This window comes from Delphinapterus leucas, chromosome 5 (genome assembly GCF_059928025.1).
Source record: "Delphinapterus leucas isolate spDelLeu-1000000601 "Yukka" chromosome 5, BTC_Dleu_Yukka2, whole genome shotgun sequence".
Taxonomy (NCBI): Eukaryota; Metazoa; Chordata; class Mammalia; order Artiodactyla; family Monodontidae; genus Delphinapterus; species Delphinapterus leucas.
This window is the reverse complement of record NC_143133.1, coordinates 60,434,908-60,459,724: the sequence shown is the minus strand read 5'-3', so window position 1 is coordinate 60,459,724 and position 24,817 is coordinate 60,434,908. Positions and strand designations below refer to the sequence as shown.

Here is a 24,817-nt window from a genome sequence, read left to right as displayed (position 1 = left end):
ATATCAAGAAACAAAAAAATTATGAAAATGAACTGATAAGAATGGTTTGTACCACTTCTTTTAATACTATATCTAAGGAGATAACAATAGGGAAACTGACTTAGACACTAATAAAATAAAGAATTGAAATACTGTGTAAGTATTTTGAAATAAATGCTGTTTAATATCTGAAATGCTTTAATCTTAAATATAATGTTTAGTTAAATTTTAATGTTTAATGGTTACGGTTCAGAAATACTAAATACTCAATGAGATATTATAGGTTGACATAGTATATTGCAATTGTATTTGGTTATGAAGCTGCTTCTTCAGCTACCAATTGTTGGTGACCTTGGGAAAGTCACAAAATATTTCTAAATTTAATTTTCTTCTTTGTAAAATGGGAGTATGGAGATTTCTTACAGCTATCTTCATGCCTAGCATTATTTTTATCTCTGTGACCTCTTCCTCTGCATTATTTATTTTTGACCTTCATGTAATGAATTTTTCTTTTGGCACTGACAACTGTGCTCCAACTATTTGTGCTGTACATTTAATCTGAGGTCTGAATTTTTATTTTGTCTGCATTCCTTGCATATATATCCACTTCATTTTCATCATAGCTTGCATGTCCTGCATTTTCTATCTGAGACAAAATTAAAATCTTCCTCTTTCCTTTAGAAAATATTTCTCATGGATATAATATTAATGCAAAAATAACAACTGCTGAACCTTCATTTGGCTAAGCTTTAGGCTATTTGGTGTAAACACACACACATGTACACACATTATTTTCCTACCACCATAACATTTGTATTATTATTCAAGTTGTATATATGACAAAAGTGAGGCTTATAATGACAAAGTAATTTCTTGTCCAAAGTTATACACTTGCTAAATGCTAAAGCCAAGATATAAATGGCGGTTTCTCTGATTCTAAAACTCATGTGATTATGCATTAAACTCCACATCTGCCAACTTTGTATTGTACCTTTTTTTCCTGAATTTTTAGAGCAGTGATCTTCTTCTACTTGACATTTTATTTTATTTTTTTTTCGGTACGCGAGCCTCTCACTGTTGTGGCCTCTCCCATTGCAGAGCACAGGCTCCGGATGCACAGGTTCAGCAGCCATGGCTCACGGGCCCAGCCGCTCCGCGGCATGTGGGATCTTCCCGGACCGGAGCACGAACCCGTGTCCCCTGCATCGGCAGGTGGACTCTCAACCACTGCGCCACCAGGGAAGCCCTACTTGACATATTTTATATAATGTATCCATATATTTTAAATGAAATACTTATTTTGGAAGAAGAAACATCCTCAAGATTAGTGTTTGCCAACTATCAGAGTGTGTGTGTTTCCACATCATCGATTGTCTCATTTCTTCTATGATAGTGCTATCAGTTAAGTTGAAAGGACAGAATTTAATCATTAGTCAAATAATGAAATTTCTGGTGTCAAACAGGTATTCATAAAGGATCATTCTGCTTAACTGAGGCAGGATATTCTCCTCCAGTTATCTATTCTCCTGAATATAAAGTAATTATTTTCTGATAGATTTGAAAATTATTTTATACATCTTACTAGAAATAGTTTTTTAAAAAAATTACATTTCCTGACGGCATTCCCTTGAGCCCTCCTTCTGCTTTTGCCACAGCTGATTGGTTTATTTCTAATCCAGTCTGAAATATGCCAGCCCATTCCACAAAAGCTCACTTTTATTTTTATTTTATTTGTTTAACATTTTTATTGGAGTATAATTGCTTTACAATGGTGTGTTGGTTTCTGCTTTATAACAAAGTGAATCAGTTATATGTATACATATATCCCCACATCTCTTGCCTCTTGCGTCTCCCATTACCTGGGCTGAACTGAGTTCTGGAGAGACAAAACCTCCTTTGGATGTTTAAAAGTTTTGATGTAGAAAGGAGAAAATTCAACTTCCTTTTCTTCTTAAAATTGGCTTCTGAATAATTGCAGAAGACTTTTTTTTCTCACTGATGCAGCCCTAAGCCACTGACACTGGGGCACAAGGCAATTCTAAGTTTGCTTTCTTTTAGAACTCTAGATATTAGTCAGTGTAGTAGGTTGAATTGTATCTCCCCAAAAGATATGTTCAAGTCCTAATTCCTGGTACCTGTGAATGTGACTTTATTTGAAAATAGAGTCTTTGCAGATGTAATCAAGTTAAGGTGAGGTGATACTGGATTAGATGACTTCTAAATCCAATGACTGATGTCCTTATAGGAAAAGGGACACTGAGAAGAAGGCCCTGTGAAGATGGAAGCAGAGATAGAAGTGATATAGCTATGAGTCATGGAATATCTAAGATTCCAGGGGGCCACCAGCTAGGAACAGGCAAGCAAAGATTCTCTCCTGAAGCCTTCATAGGGAGCATAGTACTACTAACATTTTAATTTCAGACTTCTAGTCTCCAAAACAGTGAGAGAATAAATTTGTGTTTGTTTAAGCTACTTATTTTGAGGTAATATTTTATGGCTGCTGTAGGGAATTAATGCAATGAGCAACCTGTAATTCCTCAACATTTAGCAGCTATCTTCCTTGAGACTACCCTTCCTAAAGTTTAAAAATTTGTCTAATAATATCCTCACATTTCTGTACTGTTATGACTTTGTATCTTGGAATGCATCATGAATATTTCTTTTCACTCAAAGAGATGTAATTGAATTCATCTATTAGTCACAACAAATTTGAAGTTTGATATTTACATTTTAAAGTAAAATAGTGAACATAAAAGTTATTTTAGAGAAGCTTAAAGCAGGTTGACTTTCAAAATCACAGAGTATATACATAGTATTTTATTTCACCTAAACATTTCAAAGCATACATATGCACACAAATAAAGGCTTTTAGTTAGATTCTTATTTGTTGACTATTATTCCATTTTTTTACTTGCAAGTATTTATTTGTTTAAAAGAACAATACAAATTCATATTAATATATGCAAATGATTGCATATGGTTATATAGGTATATATATGTTCTCTCAGATTATTAAGATCTACTTCAGAAGTTAAATAGATGAGAGAGAGAGAAAGAAAGAAAACATCATAAACTGGAAAAATGATTCTCCTAAGCCATAATAACTAGCCCAAATAATAAAGGTTTGATTATTGAAATTTTATATTTCTATTTTTAGAGCATTATCTTTGTATTAGTTTCTGAATATTCAGGGCACTATAGAATAGGAGTTAACTAAAAAAGAAAAGACAGTGGAAAGCCTTTCAACAAGTATATGCAGCTTTGGGCTACATATTTACACTATCTAAAGTAATATTTAATTAAAGATACTACAATAAAAATTAGTTTACATTTGCTGTTGCTGCTGTAAGTATTCCTGGCTGCATCCTCATCACAACAGAAAGCCAAAGCTTTGTTCCACCCAGGGGTTTTTGTTTTCAGGCTTCCCTGAATAGGAGACAGGCATTAAGAGACACCTCATTAGGATGGTCTCAAAAATGAGATGGAAGGAGGCCTGACTTGGGAGTACAGGACTCACAGCAGAACACAAGGGTCCCTGAGACTGTGAAGGAGTAAATGTCCATGTGCTGCAAGTGTGGGTGTGTGATCAACTTCGCATGTTTATGATGACTTTTATCCACAAAACTTTGCACATCTTATTCCATTATCTTTTAACAATTTGATTGGTTGTGGACTGAGTTTATTTGTTTTTATTATTTTTCCCTGATAGCAAAAAACAATTTTCTGCCTAGATTCTAGAAGGATTTTTCTTTTCCATGCTTTAAAATTATATGAAAATCTATATCTATTAATGTATGTATAGATGCAGAAAATAAATCTTCCTTTTTCTGTATTATATTTAACAGCATATCTATTAAAATATTTTTACACACTAATTTTCCATATGTGAACTATATCTGGCCAGTCCCACCTATTGCACAGTCTCTGTCTTTTCCTCCAAAATTTTGTCCTTTTTCTCTGCATTCTGATGTATTGTTTTCAAGTAGATCCTCCATATCACTGCTTCTTTTTTCCATGCTATCAATTTGTTCTTTATTCCTGCTTCACTCTTTGAAATTATTATGTCCTATATTGTTTCTAAATATTCACCCACTTAGAATTCACTGAAATCTTTTATTATAATTGCCGTGATGCCACTTCTCTTTCTACTTCCTACAGTTGTTTAATCACTGTAATTACAAATTTCCTTTTATGTTGCATCCTGACCTGAGATGCATTTTATTTGGTTTCTATCATGTAGGCTTATATCTTTTAAAATGTGAATAGCTAATATTTAAAAAATGGAAACTTTCAAATAAAAATTTAAATGCCTTATTTCTCTAGAACATAATTAGAATAACTGTCAATGATGGTACCACATTTCCATGTGGTAAGTGGAACTCAGTAGTGATTCTTCCTTTTAGATGAAACAAGCATGCACTTCCCAGAATGTCACAGTCCCCACTACTCCCTATTTATGCTTGGCCTACTTAATCTATGAATCCTTCAATCATTTGCACTTTCCTCACTTTTTAACTTTCTGAAAAAAAAGTGATATAAGCTTACAATAGTAAATTATATATTATATAATCAAAATTTTCCTGAATATTCAGCATGGAACACAGAGCTTCCATAAAATGAAAGTGCTTTATGTTATCACACATTTACTATAAAAAATAAGAATATCAGATAATTAATGATATGAAACATTAAGCAATCAGAAAAATTAGTTTTTGTATTAACACACTAGAATTGTCCTGAAAATTCTAAACATGAGGAACCAACATTATTGGAAAATATAAACATGTTTTTCCTAAAAAGAGTAACAATAAAAGCTTCGTCAAATAAATATGGCTCAGAAATCCTTTTAAAATTTTTTAGCAAATTTAGTTCTTTTCCTAAAGGCTATCAGTTGCTCCTCTTTGTTTTCAAAATCAGGATCTCAGAGATATGCAGCCCCACTTTTGTTATAGCATCATTCACAATCGTTGAGATGTGGAAACAACCCAAATGTCTACTGCCAGGTGAATGGATAAAGAAAGTGGTATGTACATACAACAGAATATTATCCAGCCTTAAAAAAGAAGGAAATTCTGTCATTTGTGATAACCTAGATGAGCCTAGAGGTCACAGTAAGTCAAATAAGCCGTTCACAGAAGGACAAACACTGCACAATTCCCCTTATACAAGGTATCTCAAATAGTCAAACTCATAGAAGCAGAGTAGAATGGAGGTTGCCAGGGGCTCAGGTGAGGAGGGAGTGGGAAGTTGCTCAGAGGGTACAAAGTTTCTGTTATACAAGATGAATGAGTTCTAGAGATCTGCTGTACAACATAGTGCCAATAGTCAACAATACTGTATTGTGCACGACAAAGTATGTTAAGTTAGATCTCATGTTAAGTGTTCTTACGATAAAAAACAAAAAACAAGCAAACCACACGAGGAAATTTTTGGAGGTGATGAATATGTCTAGTATTTTGATTGTGGTGATGGTATCATGGGTGTTTGCATATATCCAAACTCATCAAAATGTATGCATGAAATATATGCAATTTTTTTGTATACAGTTATAATTCAATAAAGCTTAAAAAATGGGTTCTCACGTCATGTTGTAAATATATTAGCTAATCTTCACTTACAAAATAAACTCGATTATATGAAAGTGTTTATGGAGAGAACATTAAGATTCATTAAGATTCTGGTGATGATGATTTAGTTCTGTATTTATAAATAAACAATATCAAGCTTTAGTTTAAATAATAATATTCCAGGACTTCCCTGGTGGTGCAGTGGTTAAGAATCCGCCTGCCAGTGTAGGGGACACAGGTTCGGGCCCTGGTCTGGGAAGATCCCACATGCCGCAGAGCAATTAAGCCCGTGTACAGCAACTACTGAGCCCAAGTGCCACAACTACTGAAGCCCGTGCGCCTAGAGCCCATGCTCCGCAACAAGAGAAGCCACCGCTATGAGAAGCCCACACACTGCAATGAAGAGTAGTGACCACTCGCCACAACTAGAGAAAGCTCGCATGCAGCAACAAAGACCCAATGCAGCCAAAAATAAATAAATTTATAAAAAATACTATTCCATTCTTAAACTTTGAAATTTCTCTCTTTTATTTTTAACTTGAGAGATACAGGATGCCAATTTCATTAGTGTTGATTCTAACTATATTATAAAACCATACATTCGTAGTCAAATTTTAAGTTGGAAGATATTATAAAAATACTGTTCATATTAAGATTTTATGATGATCTGGGAATACTTAAATTTTAATATTTCTCATATTCTAAATTACTCATGCTAAATATCATACTACAATACATGTTACAAATAATATGACAAGCATAACAAATATGTTTATAAGTTGTGTATGAAGATGCATTTTTCTTTAAAATTCAAGCATAAGAATAATGAAATATAGAATATGTCAGTAATTAAAGACCTTTAACTTTTCAAATATATTTATATATTTAATTTTTAAGTATTAAATATACTATATATAATTCCAGGTATTATAACACATATAATACATCCTAAATATCTGTGAAACTAGTAGAAAATCCAAAATTCAGAGAATAGATACTATGGGTGTCAAACAAAGTGTGTCAAAGGAAATGAAAATTAAATATGATATTGCATATCAAATTATCTAATTATTTTAAAGAAGCTTTGGTGGTACAAGCCTGTTAGAACATTGTTCTGGCTCTATAAATGTACATAATGTGGAGTAAAAATAATGTTTTAATTACGTTTTCAAACAATTTGATAAAATTCCCCTAGGATAAATTCATAAAAATAGTTACTGAATTAGAATTATAAATAGTATGAGTTCTTGATATATATTGTCATATCTATTTTCCAAAAAAGGTATACATTTATAAACATTATAATTAAGTAATTTTAATTAATTCAGATGTATTTTTTTCAAAATGAGTCTTAAGTAATAAGATCAATTACATAAACTAAATTTATTTTTCATGTATCCAAATAGTCTTTGCACTGAAATCTTATATTTTGTATTAAAATAAAATAGAAAAATGTTTTATAAAACAAAGGAAAATATTAACCTGTAATTTGCCACACTTATTAATACTCAATATTTTATTCCAATACAAACATATTTAACATGTACTTCTAGAAAATACACTTGGTTACCATGTAATAGACGAATAAAAAGTAGCAAATAATTAAATCTTCCTAGGTGGATAGGAACTGGTTAAGACAATATTAAGATTTGATTTTGTATCTTTGAATGTTCAAATTTCAGGGCTTAAATTATGTACTAAATTATTAAATTACGTTTTTAGGTCCTTGAAAAATAAAAATTACATTTAAAACTACTTAATTTTTTTTCTGTTATGCACTGAACATTTGTCATTCATTATATTCCCATTGTAGTATTCTAACTTTATTAAGTATTTTATCCATGTTTTAGAGGATAAACTATCCCATATGATTATCAAATAATGAATCACTTATTCAATTCCATCTTTTAATCACTAAATCAGAATAACAGTAATTTATCAGATATAAAAGTGATTTTTAAATTTTTCTGATCAACTGATAATTGTATAGAGAGAAGTACTCAAACATGTAATGTAAGAAAGAGTGATGAACTACTTTAAATCTGTATTTTTTGGCAGAAGGGCATTTTCTCAGGATCCTATGAATCACCTAAGGGTGGTTTCAGGGTTCTATGAGGTATAAGTCTTGAATATAAATAATTTATTATTTTTGTCTCACTAAGCACTATTCTAATTAATATACAGTAGGTTTGTAAACTGCATTGAAATATAATTTTAGTGTCAAAAAACAATTTTTGGTGCCTCCTGGAGTTCAAAGTATGAATCTAAATGGACATAATTTGAGTGATTATAAGTGGTATAAATGTATAGTCCTTCTACCCATACATTTTTCTAGTTGCTCTACAGTGATGATGTAGAAATTCTTACTACTGTAGAAATACTTTTGAGACAATGCATATATAAATACTTTAATCAATTAGTCACTTTAATCCAATTAGTGTGTCAGATTAGAAAATCAGCTCCTGCTGAGATCATGAAGGCAAGCAACACGGCACTGACTATTCAAAATAGTGAGAAGATATAATGTTGAAAATCTGAATCAGGCTTATTAAGATCATATGGAGTGTTCCAATAACAAATTTTCCTATTAGCTTCTCTTAGTGCTGTTTATCTTTCCTATATGACATTTTTACCAATTTCATGGACTGAAAAAAATATCTAAGTGTCATCTTTTTTACAAAGTACACAGAAACATTTGATTTTCCTTGTATGCTACTAGTTAATCTAAAATCTAGCGTTAACCTAATATTACTGTGTATGTGGTTTTTAATTTCTTTCATGTTGATAATGTATGTTACTGATGTAATAACGATGTACATATTTATCTTCAAAAATAATACAAAGACCATGAAAGCCTTTTGAAATATACAAAATAAAGTGATGAAAGGTCAATGACTATATTTTTTCTATTCTATGTAATAAGTGACACATGTCACATTTTCTAAAAACACACAATAATTTCAAATTCTTTTAACATAGTCACTCATTAAATTATAAAAAAAAAGTATATTGCCAATTTTGTTCAATACACATACACACACACATACAACCATCACCACCACCGAAGCCTGAAGCTAACAATAGTCTATTTGCCAAATATTTAAAAGTTATATTGCAACTTTCCTAAAATATTTTGATTTATGTTTATTATGACCACACCTAGAGCCAGAATCACATTAATAATAGTTTGTAAGCAATGGAAACAGTTTCTACTGCCTTAAGTCCAAAACTGTCTATGATGTTATTTCCTTCTTTATACAGCGTATCTGTCATACTGATGAAATTAGCAAATAAAGAATAATCTTACAAAAGAAATACAATTTGTAAGATTCAAAGTAATTGCTGATTTAACAAAAAGTTAAGACAAAATATAATGCTTGCATAACTAAATCATTTTATATCAGTTTTATAAAGACTTTAATTCTGGCCATGTGAAAGTCTTCATTCATGTGAAAACTAATTTATATTGGATTACTAAAAAGGCTCATTATTGTATTCTTAATAAATTCATCTTATTTGGCTAAAAAGGACCGTAATGAAATTTGTTTGATAGTTGCCCAGTAAACACATATTTCATAAAAAGCTGGAGAAATAAGTAATAATTACATCATAATAGTCTTCATTTACAAATATAGCTTAGTTTTCTCCTAAAAAAATTTATACTAAGTTTATGAACGTTTAGTGCTTCAGAAAGAGAATGGTATGACCTCACTTAGCAATTAGTTTTCTTTCTATGTGCCATAAAATTGAAGAGATTTACAAAGCAAGTGGAAATACTAACTTTTATAATGATGAGCCATATGGTACTTGTTTTACTATATTTATGCTTAGCAGAGAGTATAAAATTATAGTTATTGCATTTTTTTTTTTTTTTTACAAAATGAGGTTACTACTTCTATTATGCTTACAAATTAGCAAAATGAGGATAACAACCACAAAAAATTCAGGTTACTTAAAAAAAAAATTGATTCTGCTGAGACTAACATTTTCCTTGAGCTGTTTTGGTTTATAAATAAGTTTTAAAATGTTTATAAACATGAAATATTATGTTTATAAAAAATTGTCCAGGTGAAATCCATGACACAGTTCATTTGATTTGGGAAAATGAACTTACTTACATCTTACTCCCAGTCCAAATGTGTTCTTAAAGGAAGAGAAACAGAGGCACTAACTCTGATCTCCCACCTACTCCCTATCTCCTCAACTGAGTATATTTAGTTTGAAATGGATAAATTTGTACTTAGTGATAGGTTAATCTATAATTCATTATAAGAGATTGTAGAGGCCCATACTTTGGTAAATTTTAATCTCCAAATGACCTGGAGAGGCAGAGTTATATACATGAAATATGGTAGATTTAGCTAATAAAATGTAGAAACCAAGTACGCCATTTATTAGCTGTGTGGTTATAAGTAACTTACATTTTCTGCTTGGGGGCAGCTCATATGCCTTAAAGCAGACGGTATAAAAATATTAAAAATACAATTTTTTTTCAAATTATAATAGGAAGTCTTAGGAGCATTTTAAGCAAAAATGATTAACCTAGTTCACATAAAATTTGAACACTTTCACCTCTTACACATTGGCCACAGAGGGGCCAACATAATGAAATGATCCTAGGAGAACAATGATCAAGTATGTTGGTGATAACACATAAAAAGAAGATGGCATTTCATCTCACCTCATAATAGAGTGAGGATGGATCAAATATTTTTTAATATTAAAATAGTCATCAGTTGAGTGAAAACTCAGAATACCATGTTGACTCACCCACAGTATTTTATTAACATAATTATGCCAATTTTCTGAGGATGACAAATATTTACCACTACTATGAACATATTTTAAAATCACAATAGGTCTTGTTTACAATGTCTTGGCTATGCAATCTCAGTTTGAAAATCATCATACTATGCCCTCATCTCAAGCAACAAAAGGCAATGAAAAGTTTATATGTAGAATTTTCTCTTTTAGAAAATTATATAGCTGGTATATATATAATATATATATACCAGCTATTCTTTTAGTAAGAATTTAGTATATATTTATGTTATTTTGGTGCTACACAATCCACATCTCATAATCAGAGCCATACTCACAAAATGATAAATTACTCTCACAGCCTTCAGTTCCAGCTAGTTTTGAATACTAGATCAAAGTAGCATTTTATAATGAGAGTAGGACTGAACTCAAGCTCATGGTCATTGCACTGAATTAAAGAGTAAAAACATTATGCTAGTTTCAAAATAAATAGGATAAACTATCAGGTATTTGCAGAAACAAAGAACGGAGCATAAACCAGGGAAACTTTCTAGTAGTATTTTTATTTTCCATAAGTCAGAAAGATTAGCCTTCCTTTGTATAACAATGTGCTATCATTTTGTAATGCTAACAGAAATGATTAAATCAAAAAATGTAAATGTAATCAGTATTAAAGCCATCTGAAGACTCATCATCTAAGATATAAATTATAGGCTTTCCATGGCTGCTGAAAACTTAATAGCTTTATTTCTAGAATACATACTAAGTTGAAAGTCTGATGTTTTACACAGCTTAATGAGAATTCAAATCAGAGTACTTGTAAAAAGAAAGTAGTGGTTCACACTCAGTCAACCATGATAAAAACCAGTTCCTACAGCTATCTGAACTACTACATAAATCCATTCTCTTGTCGATTGTAACTTGTTTCAATTGCCCCTTCATACCTTTTAAACAAAATGTAAATGGACTATTTCAGTCTATAAATGGATTAGGTCTTTTATACACAGGTCTATCTTGTACATTTATTTTCAAGAGCCTCTACTGTAATGTCAGAAAGATCAAGCTCCTCAACGGGCATCACAAAGATCATTTCTAAACTTTTAAAACCCCCTCTTGGGAGCACAAATTTTTCATCGACTATTTTATTTATTTTTTGCTTTTATAGAGTTCTAAACTGGCATTATTGATAGCAGTGTAATCTGCCACTCTTTTCCCTTCTGACAGTCAGTAGTCATAAAAGTGGTGTAGTTTAAAAGATGGAGCCTATTGATCCTTATACTCAGTTAATGAAAATACTTTCTCACTGCCTGAAATATTTGGGAATGTTGGCAAGAAATGTGACAAAAAAGATAAAGTATGATTAATACAATCTCAAACTTTGAAAATAAATTACTTTTACTTGAATTCTGACTGACCAATTTATAGAAAAAACACTGAAGTAGGTGAGGACAGGAATTTTATATTGCTGACATTTTATGAAAATGTTTGTATCAACTAAATCCTTGATTCTCAGTGTCAGTTTATAATCTGAATGGAACACATAAATAATGAAAGATATGGTTTGGGAACTCTTGTTAAAAAGAATTTAAATCATATTTGTCTACCAATCTAGTGAAAACCAGTTTTTACATATTTGGATGTAAGGTTCAGAATAAAATTTGCTGTGCAGAGTGAGATCAAACTGAAAAAAAAATTGTTTAAAAATTACACCTGATGAAAGTTAGAGCTGTGGTCACAATAATCTTGGAGAACAGACTCTGTCAAGCATAAGAAATGTGGCTGAGGGGATATGACACAAGTGTCATAATGCATTTTGGAAGTGAAGTACCTCATGATGATAGAGGCTGGACTGAAGTGAGAAGAAAGTTATCTCTATGGGCATTTTAGTAAATATATATTTCAGTAAACTAGAAGGTATTAAAGAAATGTATTAAAACCTTCCAGTAAAGAGAGATGCAGAAGAGTAACTGTGTTTTAACAAAGCCCTGTTCTCTAAAGGCCACATTTGATTGTTATATTGTTTGCTTTTTCAGTGGAGACTGAAGAGTGTCTATAAAATATACCTTACAGCTTCTTTACTTTTAGCTCTTTCATATGAACTGCCAAATTTTTCACATACTTGTGGTGGAATTTTCCTTAGATTTTAATATCAAACTGTGTAGAGCTGCCCTTTATATTTTCAAAAATAGTTACACATTGATTCTTGATTTCAATTTTATTCTTATTATGGATAAATATAAATATTTTTGCACTTCCAGTTATGGTAATGTCTGCAATATCTAATTTGTTTCAATTTTAGCCTATTCTCCCACTTCCAATTCATCACCATCTTGTTGCTTATGTTGTATGTGTGAGAGAGAAGAACAAAAGGAGAGACAGAGACAGAAAGACAGAGAGAGATATTTCCCATGTGTAAACTCATATGTATATTCACACGGACACACACACACACTTCATCCTCCTCTCTTGCTCTCCACCACTTCTCTGACTATATACTTCCATAGGGTGTGTCACCTGCACCCAGGGTACTCTCCACAATGCAGCAAGTGTGATACACATTTTTTACTGGAAATATCATCATATATCTTCCATGTGTAATATAATATACTTCTTACTGGTTTTAATTTCAAAGAAGTCAAGGTTCTTAACTAAACCTGCAATACTTTGTCCTTTCACCCCTGCCTAAATCACCAGTCTCATCTTTCAACACGTATTCCTCTCCCTCTCAACGCTCTGGCCAAAATGTCTTTTAATTTTATAAGCGTGCTGCATTCTGTTCTGTTCATGACCATTGCATAAGGGTTCCTTTTCCCAAGACATTATTCCTGAGGTCTATGCTTGGCTGACATCTACTGTGCTCTTAAGTCTCGAAGAGTCTCAGGATCTTCCTTTATGTGGCCTCAAAAAATACAGCGTGTCCCCTTCGTGGCTGATGTGGCCATTTTTTCCAGTTTCTTTTTCTCACTACCATGGCAAATGACTGAGGATAGAGACTTGCCATTTCTGTCCTTCACATTATTCCTAGGACTACCTCATTGATCAGCATATTGCTTAGACATGTTTGTTGCCGAAAGGAATAAACATGATGTGAAGCTATCCATGGTTAGACATGAAGTGTTCCATTTAACCCCCTTCCCTCTTTCTCATGGGTACTGCAATCCAAATGGGCATTGCTAAACTGTCACAGTACCCATGCTTCTACCTAATGGCTATTATTACTCCAACTTAATAAACTCTACTCCTTTGAAGCTCCTGTAATTAAATTGTACGTGCAACTTCGGCATTGCCACCTATTGGCCTCCTGTGGAGAGTCCATGGTTTATTATGGTTTTAGAACATGGTTTACAGTTTACCTTTTCAACCAGATGCCTGTTGCTAGCCTAGGTATTTGCATGTCCATCATCATGGACAGAGTGAGACATATACTCTTGCCTTTGCTTTTCTCTTTGCCTCGCTTGAATTCTATTATCCAGAATCATCTTCCTTCTTAGGCAAATCCCCTAAAATCACTGCTATTTTTTCCAAAATCAATTCAGCGATTCTTTTGCATTAAAGTGTTTAATTCCACTCAAGAATTTTTTATAATCTGGAATTTATAACATGACAATATTAATAATAGCTGCATTTACTATATGCCAGGCCAAATAGTTAATCTTCACAATAACCCTATGAGGTAAATGTCTTCTATCACTACATTCAACAAAACTTCCAGTTTCACTTGTCCATTTTAGTACATTTCTCTAATTTAATTCATTCATTCACTCTTTGCTACAATGATTTTCATACACTTTCTCTCATGGGATCCCTCAACCTTATCTCTGCCCCACTACTCTCAGTGGATGACCTTTCCTCATCTTTCACTGACTGATTTCAAGCCACCCAGTGGAACACCTCCACCCTCCTGCCACATCTCTCTCCAGCATCTCTGCAGGTACTCTATCCTTCCCTCCCATTATAGTGGCAGAATTGTCTCTACCAATCAGGGGAAAACTACTCTGTATGTGTCCTGAAGCCTATCCTCTTCTCTCCATGTAACTTGCCTTCTACAGAATGTCGATTATTCTTCCCCATTCTTTTATACAATTCACTTTTTCCTGTCTCCTAGTCCTTTTTATTTCTCAACTTCCAGTATCTTTTCTTTTTCCTAGAGCTGGATACAATTAACTGTAGCAGGGCAGTGCTCAATACTACTGAAGCCTCACACTTTAGGTTCTACTACTTTAATATCTGTAAATGGGAGAATGCAGATTCCAAGAACTGCAAAATAAAATTTGACATTATACCAACAAGTTTACTCAATATTGATGTAATTATACAGAAGCTTAAATATATCACTCAAACTTTAATATTACAGCATTTGGCCTTCTTATAAGCCATCTTACATATAAACAAAGTTACTCTTTGCTTATCTGTCCTAACCTATGAAATGTTGCACCAACAGACTCTTCCCATAGTTCTTCACTATGTACTTAAACAGGTGATTCCTCCCACTTTGGCAAGGTGAAAAAAATCGAAATCCCTATGCAGAAAAAAATGTTAACTCAGAATTACCAAATTCTGAAGTTACAGCTGATGGTACACCATAAATAAGCTTTGGGAAACTCCTATTAAAGTCTTTTACCTAAGTAGGACTATAGGAAGTTACAATGGTGACCAAAAGAAGACACACGTTCTTCATTAAAATTTGTTTTAATGGGTCTCAAAGTTCTGTGACAGATTTGTGGTCAAGTTGTTTCCATTAGAAAGTACTGATTTTAAAAAACTAATAACTTAAAATAGTCACACACACACACACACATGTAAATGGCCCACAAGACATTCTCCTTTCCTTCTGAAGGTTTTACGATGTGTTTTATCATTAACCAGTCTTTTACTATTAAACTTAAATGGCCAACTGAGACAAACAGTTCTGAGACTGTTCTTCTACCACTGATTAAGACATGGGTGGCAGGCATTGGGGATAATATTCATTTAACCTTCTGAGCTTTTTGGGCAGACTTGGTGACCTTACCAGCTCTAGCTGTCTTCTTGTCCACTGTTTTGATGACACCCACAGCAACCACGTCTCATGTCACCAACACAAAAGTGCCCCAGACGAGGACTGTCACAGAAGCTCTCAACACATATGGGCTTGCCAAGAACCGTATCAATGGTGGTGGAATCACCACACTTCAAGAATCTGGAAGCATCTTCCAGCTTTTTCCCAGAACAACAATCAATCTTCTCATTCAGCTCAGCAAACTTGCAAGCAATTTAAGCTGTGTGACAATACAGCACAGCTGCATATTCAGCACTGCTCTGGCTGGAATTGTTCAAGATAATCATCTGGGTTGTGAAGCCAGCTGCTTCCATTGGTGGGTCACTTTTGGTGTCACAAGGCACCACAATGGACATCTTTGACAGACATGTTCTTGATATTGAAGGCCATGTTGTCCCCAGGAAGAGTTTCACTCAAAGGTTCATGGTGCATTTCAATAGAGTTTACTTCAGTCGTAACACTGACTGGAGCAAAGGTGACCACCATGCTGGATTTGAGAACACCAGTCTCCACTCAGCCCACATGGATAGTACCTATACCAACAATTTTATAGATGTCCTAGAAGGGCAGACACAAGGGCTTGTCAATTGTATGAGTTGGTGGCAGGATGCAATCCAGAGCTTCAAGTAGCATGGTTCCACAGGCACTGCCACCTTAATGGTAGCTTTTTAATCCCTTGAACCAAGGCATGTCAACAATTGGTTCCAGCTTCTTGTCACCATTTCAACTAGAAATTGGCACAAATACTGCTCTGTTGGGGTTGTAGCCAATTTTCTTAATGTAAGTGTTGACTTCTTAAAGATTTCCTTGTATCTCTTCTGGCTGTAGGGTGGCTCAGTGGATCCATCTTGTTAACACCAACAATTAGTTGTTTCACACCCAGTATGTAAGCCAGAGGGGCATGCTCACAGATCTGCCCATTCTTAGAGATACCTGCTTCAAATTCAGCACCACCATCAGCAACAATCAGGACACTGCACAGTCAGCCTGAGATGTACCTGTAATCATGTTTTTGATAAAGTCTCTGTGTCCTGGGGCATCAATGATGGTCACACAATACTTGTTGGTCTTGAATTTCCACAGGGAGATATCTATCAGTACCAAGCTCAGTTTCAGCTTTCAGTTATCCAAGACCCAGGCATACTTGAAGGAGTTCTTTTCCATATCAGTAGGCTCCTTCTCAAATTTTTTGATGGTTCTTTTGCTGATCCCACCACATTTGTAGATCAGATGGCCAGTAGTGGTAGACTTGCCTGAGTCTACATGTCCAATGATGATGATGTTGATATGAGTTATTTCCTTTCCCATTTTGCCTTAGATTTAGCAGTGGTTTTCATGACACCTGTGTTCTGGTGGTAAACCCATTGTGAAAAAGCCCTCCTATTCCTTTTAATCGATATTCAATATTCAAACATGGGCTGATTGCTCCCAAATTTAAAAAAGGGAAAATAAGATTCATCAGACACCATGTTCTCTTCCAGCTCCCTTCCACTGACAGCTAAGTTCAAAGAGAAACTGACCATACCCATAATTTCTATTTCTCCATCTCTCATGCCTCTACCTCTGCTCTTACATGTCATATTTCCCCAAAACCTTCATTTTTCACTCTGACTGTTCACCTAGATGATTTAATCTCCCCACAAGTTGTCAAAAATAGTCAACTCTATTATATTGACTCTGAGCTGTAAATTTCTTTCATATTTAATGTCAAAAAGGTAATTCACTTTTAGATTAACTGCATGTCATATTTCTACTGGAAATTTTTATTTACTGTTTCTTTCTGTATGGTACAAAAATAATGGTGCATATTACAAATATAGCATCTTCTATATGAAGAAAGACAGAATTGGCATAAGCAAACATATGTTGATTCTCCTCTCAATTCCAAACCTGTATCTGAGCAATAGTTACATGCAACTTTTCCTCAACATTTGTAGATGGAGTTTTCTCAAGCATCTTGTGTTCATCAAATAAAAAACGAAATCTGTGGAGTACATTAATCACATATGCTCCAACTCTAGTTTTTACCATTAAAAAAAAGCCTTGATTTTTCAGAAATTTGGGAGTGATTATCAATATTTGTCTTAAATCCACATTCAGTCATTTGGTAAGTTTTACCTCCTAAACAATTATTAGTAAAACTAACATTTATTAAGGAATTCATGTACCAACACTTTAGGCTCTTTGCATGCATTACCTTAGTTTTATTAGAAAAGAAAACAAAAACTAAGAGTTTGGTACCACTGTCACCCTCAATTTACATATAAGGGAACAGAGATGGAATTTTCCAAAGCTACTCAGCTAGTTAAGTGGGAGTCCAAAATTTGATTTAAACACCTTAGGATCTGTGCTCTGCTAATTTTTCTTTTTCTCACATTTTTCATGAAATTCATTAGAAAATCCACTCTTAACTCCTATTAACTGTGTACACTGCATACAAGCGATCTTTTAAAAGGACAAGTTGAATTGCTGATGCTTCTCTTGCTTAAATTCTTTAATTTGTTTCCATTTAAAATACAGTCTAAAATTCTTATCATAATCTCCAAAACTCTTCCTTACCAGGTCTGTCTCTCTTTTAAGTTAATTACATAGTATCATAGTATGGTAGGCAAAATAATAACCCTCCCAAAGATTTCCATGTCCTAATTCCTGGAACTTGTGAATATGTTAGGTTACATGGCAAAGGAGGACATTAAAGCTGCAGTTGGAATTAAGGTTGCTAATTAACTGACTTTAAAATACAGAAATTAGCCTATATTATCCCAGTGGGGCAAATGTGACACAAGGGTGATTACATTAAAAGAGAAAAGAGAACCAGAGAAATGTCAGTGTGAGAAATACTGACATTGGTAGCATTGAAGATAAGGGAATTGAACAATGCATCAAGGACTACAGGCAGCCTCTAGATGCTGGAAAACACAAGGAAACAAACTCTCCCATAGAAACTCTAGGAAGAATGCAGATGTGTCAGTATCTTGATTTTAACTCAATGTGACTCATTTAGGAATTCTGATCTTCATAAATGCAAGATAATAAATAAATTTGTATCATTTTAAGCCATTCAGTTTGTGGCAATTTGTTACAACAGCAATAAGAAACACATGGTGATATTTCTTTCAAGCATTCATTTATTCCTTCAGTTAGTCTTTGAACAGGTGCACTGTGCAGTTGCTATTACTTATTAGAAACTGCATATTCAGCCATTTAAAGAAATACTCCAATTTTCTCAGATGTATATATTTTCTAAAATATACTGAATTTATTTTAGATAGATATATGAAATAAAAAGAGATATGGGGATATATGTATAGCTGATTCACTTTGTTATAAAGCAGAAACTAACACACCATTATAAAGCAATTACACTCCAATAAAAATGTTAAAAATATATATTAAATAAAAAAAAAGATGCTAGCATCCCTATAACAGTAAAGATTTTGGTACATGGATCCACATTGAGAACTTGATGAAATGTTAGACTCATTCACCCCCTCTTGCCTTGTCTCTGTGGCAAGTTTGCTCTTGTGCTAAAAGCTCGAACAAAAAAGAATGAGACAGAATAGCATATGTGCTCTCTGGGAATGTAGAAAGAAGAAAAACTGAGTATCAAAATGATGTGGAATATGAACATAGATATGCCCATGTGTTTAAAGGAAATACTAATGTTTAACAATGGGTAAATTTTTCAAGTCTTAATTTAGAAGAGTGTCCAGTACATATTTATAAAACAACTAGTAGCAAGCACATATAGGGTTATCTATATATTCTTGTATTTTAATAGTTTTCCAACAGTCAATTGTATCAATTGATAGAAAGCCATGTTTATTTTACAAACTTAAATGGATTCATTTCTTTTGGTAATTGAATTCAGCAATTGAAATGATGGGAGAAATAATAACAAAACTGAATTTTTACATTCCCCCCTCTTTCCTATTTTCTTTTTAGACTATAATCAGTACATGACAAAAAAAAATTTACAGATTCTTTTGTTTTTGAATCTTATTTATTTTTTTATACAGCAGGTTCTTATTAGTTATCTATTTTATACATATCAGTGTATATATGTCAAGCCCAATCTCCTAATTCATCCCACCCACCACCCACCCCCTGCTTTCCCCCCTTGGTGTCCATACGTTTGTTCTCTACATCTGTGTCTCTATTTCTGCCTTGCAAACCAGTTCATCTGTACCATTTTTCTAGATTCCACATATATGCATTAATATACGATACTTGTTTTTCTCTTTCTGACTTACTTCACTCTGTGTGACAGTCTCTAGGTCCATCCACATCTCTACAAATGACCCAATTTCGTTCCATTTTATGGTTGACTAATATTCCATTGTATATATGTACTACATCTTCTTTATCCATTTGTCTGTCCATAGGCATTTAGATGGCTTCCATGACCTGGCTACCGTAAATAGTGCTATAATGAACATTGGGGTGCATGCGTCTTTTTGAATTATGGTTTTCTCTGGGTATATGCCCAGTAGTGGAATTGCTGCGTCATATGGTAATTCAATTTTTGTTTTTTTAAGGAAACTCCATACTGTTCTCCATAGTGGCTGTATCAATTTACATTCCCACCAACAGTGCAAAAGGGTTCCCTTTTCTCCACACCCTCTCTAGCATTTGTTGTTTGTAGATTTTCTGACCATGCCCATTCCAACCAGTGTGACAAGATACCTCTTTGTAGTTTTGATTTGCATTGTTCTAATCATTAATGATGTTGAGCAGCTTTTCATGTGCCTCTTGGACATCTGTATGTCTTCTTTAGAGAAATGTCTATTTAGGTCTTCTTCCCATTTTTTGATTGGGTTGTTTGTTTTTTTAATATTGAGCTGCATGAGCTGTTTATATATTTTGGAGATTAATCCATTCTCTGTTGATTCATTTGAAAATATTTTCTCCAAATCTGAGGGGTGTCTTTTTGTCTAGTTTAGAATTTCCTTTGCTGTGCAAAAACTTTTAAGTTTCATTAGGTCCCGTTTGTTTATTTTTGTTTTTATTTACATTACTCTAGGAGGTGGGTCAAAAAAGATCTTGCTGTATTTTATGTCAACGAGTGTTCTTCCTATGTTCCTCTAAGAGTTTTATAGTGTCTGGCATCACATTTAGGTCTTTAATCCACTTTGAGTTTTTTTGTGTGTATGGTGTTAGGGAGTGTGCTAATTTCATTCTTTTACATGTAGGTGTCCAGTTTTCCCAGCACCACTTGTTGAAGAGACTGTCTTTTCTCCATTGTATATCCTTGCCTCCTTTGTCATAGATTAGTTGACCATAGGTGTGTGGGTTTATCTCTGGGCTTTGATCCTGTTCCATTGAACTATATTTCTGTTTTTGTGTCAGTACCATACTGTCTTGTTTACAGCTTTGTAGTATAGTCTGAAGTCAGGGACTCTGATTCCTCCAGGTCCGTTTTTTCCCCTTAAGATTGCTTTGGCTATTCATGTTCTTTTGTATCTCCATACAAATTTTAAGATTTTTTGTTCTAGTTCTGTAAAAAATGCCATTGGTAATTTGATAGGGATTGCATTGAATCTGTACATTGCTTTGGGTAGTATAGTCATTTTCACAATGTTAATTCTTCCAGTCCAAGAACATGTTATATCTCTCCATCGTCTGCGTCATCTCTGATTTCTTTCATCAGTGTCTTATAGTTTTCTGAGTACAGGTCTTTTACCTCCTTAGGTAGATTTATACCTAGGTATTTTATTCTTTTTGTTACAATGGTGAATGGGATTGTTTCCTTAATTTCTCTTTCTGGTCTTTCATTGTTACTGTATAGGAATGCAAGAGATTTCTGTGCCTTAATTTTGTATCCTGGAACTTTTACCAATTCACTGATTAGCTCTAGGAGTTTTCTGGTGGCATATTTAGGATTCTCTATGTATAGTATCATGTCATCTGAAAACGGTGACAGTTTTACTTCTTCTTTTCCAATTTGTATGCCTTTTATTTCTTTTTCTTCTCTGATTGTTGTGGCTAGGACTTCCAAAACTATGTTGAATAAGAGTGGTAAGAGTGGACATCCCTGTCTTGTTGCTGATCTTAGCGGAAATGCTTTCAGTTTTTCACCATTGAGGATGATGTTTGCTGTGGGTTTGTCATACATGGGCTTTATTATGTTGAGGTGGGTTCCCTCTATACTCACTTTCTGGAGAGTTTTTATCATAAATGAGTGTTGAATTTGGTCAAAAGCTTTTTCTGCATCTACTGAGATGATCATATGGTTTTTATTCTTCAGTTTGTTAATATGGTGTATCACATTGATTGATCTGCATATACTGAAGAATCCTTGCATCCTTGGGATAAATCCCACTTGATCATGGTGTATGATCCTTTTAATGTGCTGCTGGAGTCTGTTTGCTAGTATTTTGTTGAGGATTTTTGCATTATATTCATCAGTGATATTGGTCTGTAATTTTCTTTTAATTGTAGTATCTCTGTCTCGTTTTGTTACCAAGAGTGATGGTGGCCTCGTAGAATGAGTTTGGGAGTGTTCCTTCCTCTGCAACTTTTCGGAAGAGTTTGAGAAGAATAGGTGTTAGCTCTTCTCTAAGTGTTTGATGGAATTCACCTGTGAAGCCATCCGGTCCTGGACTTTTGTTAGGAATTTTTAAATCACAGTTTCAATTTTATTACTTGTGACTAGTCTGATCATATTTTCTATTTCTTCTTGGTTCAGTCTTGCAAGGTTATACCTTTCTAAGAATTTGTCCATTTCTTACAGGTTGTCCATTTTATTGGCATAGAGTTGCTTGTCCCTTAGGATGCTTTGTATTTCTGCAGTGTCTGTTGTAACTTCTTTTTCATTTCTAATTTTATTGATTTGACTCCTCTCTTTTTCTTGATGAGTCTGGCTGAAGGTTTATCAATTTTGTTTATCTTCTCCAAGAACAAGCTTTTAGTTTTAATGATTTTTGCTATTGTTTTCTTTGTTTCTATTTCATTTATTTCTGCTCTGATCTTTATGATTTCTTTCCTTCTACTAACTTAGGACTTTGTTTGTTCTTCTTTCTCTAGTTCCTTTAGGTGTAAGGTTAGGTTGTTTATCTGAGATTTTTCTTGGTTCTTGAGGTAGGATTGTATTGCTATAAGCTTCCCTCTTAGAACTGCTTTTACTGAATCCCATAGGTTTTGGATCATGCTGTTTTCGTTGTCATTTGTCTCCAGGTATTTTTTGATTTCCTCTTTGGTTTCTTCAGTGATCTCTTGGTTATTTAGTAACATATTGATTAGCCTCGCTGTGTTTGTGTTTTTTACGCTTTTTTCCCTGTAATTGATTTGTATCTCTTAGCGTTGTGGTCATAAAAAATGTTTGATATGATTTCAATTTTCTTAAATTTACTGAGGCTTGATTTGTGACCCAAATGTGATCTATCCTGGAGAATGTTCCATGCACACTTGAGAAGAAAGTGTAATCTGCTGTTTTTGGATGGAATGTCCTATGAATGTCAATTAAATCTATCTGGTCTATTGTGTCATTTAAAGCTTGTGTTTCCTTATTAATTTTATGTCTGGATGATCTGTCCATTGGTGTAACTTAGGTGTTAAAGTCCCTCACTATTATTGTGTTACTGTCGATTTCCTCATTTATAGCTGTTAGCATTTGCCTTATGTATTGAGGTGCTCCTATGTTGGATGCATATATATTTATAATTGTTATATCTTCTTTTTGGACTGATCCCTTGATCATTATGTAGTGTCCTTCCTTGTCTCTTGTAACATTCTTTATTTTACGTCTATTTTATGCGATATGAGTATTGCTACTCAGCTTTCTTTTGATTTCCATTTGCATGGAATATCTTTTTCCATCCCCTCACTTTCAGCCTGTATGTGTCCCTAGGTCTGAAGTTGGTCTCTTGTAGACAGCATATATATGGGTCTTGTTTTTGTTTCCATTCAGCTAGCCTGTGTCTTTTGGTTGGAGCATTTAATCTATTCACATTAAAGGTAAGTATCGATATGTATGTTCCTATTACCACTTTCTTAATTGTTTTGGGTTGGTTTTTGTAGGTCCTTTTCCTCTCTTGTTTTTCCCACTTAGAGAAGTTCCTTTAGTGTTTGTTGTAGAGCTGGTTTGGTGGTACTGAATTCTCTTAGCTTTTGCTTGTGTGTAAAGCTTTTGATTTCTCTGTTGAATCTGAATGAGATCCTTGCTGGGTAGAGTAATCTTGGTTGTAGGTTCTTCCCTTCCAACACTTTAAATATATTATGCCACTCCCTTCCGGCTTGTAGAGTTTCTGCTGAGAAATCAGCTGTTAACCTTATGGGAGTTCCCTTGCATGTTATTTGTCATCTTTCCCTTGTTGCTTTTAATAATTTTTCTTTGTCTTTAATTTTTTGTCAGTTCAATTACTATGTTTCTTGCTGTGTTTCTCCTTGAGTTTATCCTGCCTGGGACTCTCTTCACTTCCTGGACTTGGTGGCTATTTCCTTCCCCATGTTAGGGAACTTTTCAACTATAATCTCTTCAAATATTTTCTCAGGTCCTTTCTCTCTCTCTTCTCCTTCTGGGATTCCTATAACACTAATGTTGGTGCTTTTAATGTTGTCCCAGAAGTCTCTTAGGCTCTCTTCATTTCTTTTCATTCTTTTTTCTTTATTCTGTTCCATGGCAGTGAATTCCACCATTCTGTCTTTCAGATCACTTATCCATTCTTCTGTCTCAGTTATTCTGCTATTGATTCCTTGTAGTCTATTTTTCATTTCAGTTATTGTATTGTTCATCTCTGTTTGTTTGTTGTTTAATCCTTCTAAGCGTTTGTTCTTTAATTCTTCTAGGTCTTTGTTAAACATTTCTTGCATCTTCTCGATCTTTGCCTGCATTCTTTTTCTGAGGTTCTGGATCATCTTCACTATCATTATTTTGAATTCTTTTTCCAGAAGGTTGCCTATCTCCACTTTATTTAGTTGTTTTTCTGGGTTTTTATCTTTTTCCTTCAACTGGTACACAGTCCTCTCCCTTTTCATTTTGTCTATCTTTCTGTGAATGTGGTTTTCGTTCCACAGGCTGCAGGATTGTAATTCTTCTTGCTTCTGCTGTCTGCCCTCTGGTGGATAAGGCTATCTAAGAGGCTTGTGCTTGCTTCCTGATTGGAGGGACTGGTGGTGGATAGAACTGGGTGTTGCTCTGGTAGGCAGACTCAGTAAAACTTTAATCAACTTTTCTGCTGATGGGTGGGGTTAAGTTCCCTCCCTCTTGGTTGTTTGGCCTGAGAGGACCCAGCACTGGAGCCCACAGGCTCTTTGGTGGGGCTAATGGCAGACTCCGGAAGGGCTCACGCCAAGGAGTACTTCCCAGAACTTCTGCTGCCAGTGTCCTTGTCCTCACAGTGAGCCACAGCCACCTCCCACCTCTTGCCTCTGCAGGAGACCTTCCAACAGTAGCAGGTAGGTCTGGTTCAGTCTCCTATGGGGTCACTACTTCTTCCCCCTGGGTCCTGATGTGCACACTACTTTTTGTGTG

The 24,817-nt window shown here is 34.1% G+C and overlaps 1 pseudogene; it reads right to left on the bottom strand.

The window, feature by feature from the left end:
* Positions 1 to 15,161: 15,161 nt before the first annotated feature.
* LOC111171537 (elongation factor 1-alpha 1 pseudogene) lies at positions 15,162 to 16,943 on the bottom strand (annotated as a pseudogene).
* Between the last annotated feature and the right edge of the window lie 7,874 nt (positions 16,944 to 24,817).